This window comes from Myotis brandtii, unplaced genomic scaffold (assembly GCF_000412655.1).
Source record: "Myotis brandtii unplaced genomic scaffold, ASM41265v1 scaffold317, whole genome shotgun sequence".
Classification (NCBI taxonomy): domain Eukaryota; kingdom Metazoa; phylum Chordata; class Mammalia; order Chiroptera; family Vespertilionidae; genus Myotis; species Myotis brandtii.
The window spans coordinates 1,417,983-1,420,402 of record NW_005362155.1 but is presented as its reverse complement, the minus strand read 5'-3'; the positions used below and the strand labels follow the sequence as shown (position 1 = coordinate 1,420,402).

At 41.0% G+C, this 2,420-nt stretch overlaps 1 protein-coding gene across 2 annotated transcripts in view; it reads left to right on the top strand.

Annotated features, from left to right (window-relative positions):
• NPRL3 (NPR3-like, GATOR1 complex subunit) overlaps positions 1 to 2,420 on the top strand; it is a 40,547-nt gene that overhangs the window by 1,497 nt on the left and 36,630 nt on the right. The gene's annotated exons all lie outside the window — the stretch shown is intronic.

The following is a 2,420-nucleotide window of genomic DNA, read 5'->3' as shown; positions in this document are numbered from 1 at the left end:
CACCCATTTCCCCTTGTAGGGGCAGCTGCTGTCACCATTTTCCTGTGCATGTTTCCAGAATCGCCTGTGTAAATACAAGCGTATGCAGATATTATTTTACTTTTTCTAAGCACAAGTGAACGAACACACTGCGCACTGTTCTGTGTGTGTTGTTTTCATTTTCCATCTTGATAATACGTAGTTTCAGAATTATGATTAGAATCATGGGATGAGCATACTGTGATTTATTTATCCAGTCCTCTGTTGATGGGCATTTAAATTGTTTCCAATCGTTTGCTACTATAACCAGTGTGAATGTCCTTTTTGTATATGTTATCATTCTTCTAGATATAGGATTAATTCCCAGAAGTAGGATGGTTAAATCTAAGGGATAATGAGCATATTTATTTTTTTCCTTTTCTTTTTTTTATTTGTCAATTACAGTTGATATTCAATATTATTTATATTAGTTTCAGGTATACAGCATATTGGTTAGACATTTATATAACTTAACTGAGCACCCTGATAAGTCTGATACCTAGCACCATGCATAGTAATTACAGTATTATTATTATTATTATTAACATTTTTATTGATTTCAGAGAGGAAGGGACAGGGAGAGAAATAGAAACATCAATGATGAGAGAGAATCATTGATTGGCTGCCTTCTCCACATCCCCACTGGGGACTGAGTCCGCAACCCAGGCATGTGCCCTGACCAGGAATCAAACCGTGACCTCTTGGTTCATAGGTTGATGCTCAACTACTGAGCCATGTAGGGCAGGCTGAACTTTTTTGTTTTGTTAATCCTCACCAGAGGATATTTTTCCTATTGCTTTTCAGAGAGAGTGGAAGGGAGTTGGGGTGGGGGGGGGGAGGGAGAGAGAGAGAGAGAGAGAGAGAGAGAGAGAGAGAGAGAGAGAGAGAGAGAGAGAGAGAGAGAGAGAGAGAGAGAGAGAGAGAGAGAGAAACATTGACTGGTTTCCTCCTACAGATGGTGGGGAGTGAACCCGCAATCCATGTACATGCCCTTGACTGGAAATAGAACCTGCAGCCTGCGACCCTTTGGTGTGCGGGTCAGCACTCTAATCACTGAGCAAAACCAGCTAGGGCAGTATATGGATTAAAAAAAAAATTTTTTTTTCTTCAGCTAAGACAGAGGAGTTGATACATTGTACATGTTACATTCAGCCACACCTGAGAACAGAACCAGTCCAGAATGTCACAGGTCCAGGGCAAAGATCCAGAAGGGACTGTTTTTGTAAGAGCAGGGTGGGTCTCTCAAAAGGCGGTCACGGCGTTCGGATGGCATGTATGTATTTCTAGATCCCGTTGAGAAGTGTAGACAGCAGCATGCAGTCCAGCAGCTCGTGCCGGTGCCCCTGGCCTCTGGCTGCCCTTATTGCTGCTCCTGTGGCTTCACGGTGCACAAGCTTGCGGTGTACTTGGACCTCTGCCTCATCTTTCTTTTGCGCTTCAGCCTGCGCATTCCCTTCTTCCTCCACATGGCTGTCATGGCACAGGGGTTTCTAGGAAGTGGCGCTCAGGCCGAGAGCTAAACATTCTTTTGCCTGTGCTTTTCCCAGGCTAGTTGACATCATATAGTGAGAGGATTTATGTGTATCTGTGTGTAATATATTTATACTTACCTTTTTTTCTGCCTTAATAGTAGCAAAAGCATTTCCTAAGTTATCATAACTTCTTGGAAACCATATTTTCTGAAAAAAATTTTATTATGGTAGAAAATATGTAATATAAAATTTTTGCCATTGTAACCATTTTTAAGTATACAGTTCAGTGGCATTAATCACATTCACCATAATTAATTCACCATATTGTATAACCAGCACCACTATCTCAAAAAGTTTTCCTTACCCCAAACTGAAACTTGTAACCAAACAATGACTCCCCGTTCCCCCTGCCCTCAGCCTCTGGTAACCGCCAATCTCCTTTCTGTCTCTATGAATTTGCTATTGTAGATATTTTATGTAAGTGCAATATTTGTCCTTTAGTGTCTGGTTTCTTCTTTTTTTTAAAATATATCTTTATTGATTTCAGAGAGGAAGGAAGAGGGAGAGAGAGATAGAAACATCCATGATGAGAGAGAATCATTGATTGGCTGCCTCCTGCAAGTCCCCCACTGGGCATGTGCCCTTGACCGGAATCGAACCTGGGACCTTTCAGTTCGCAGGCTGACACTCTATCCACTGAGCCAAACCGGCTAGGGCAGTGTCTGGTTTCTTTTTCTTAGCATAATGTTTTAAAGTTCATCCACGTTGTAGTATGTGCCAGTATTTCTTTCCTTTTTATGGCTGATGAGTATTCTATTGTGCGTATGTACCACCTTTTATTTTTTATTTTTATTTTTAATATATTTTATTGATATTTTACAGAGAGGAAAGGAGAGGGATAGAGAGTTAGAAACATCGATGAGAGAGAAA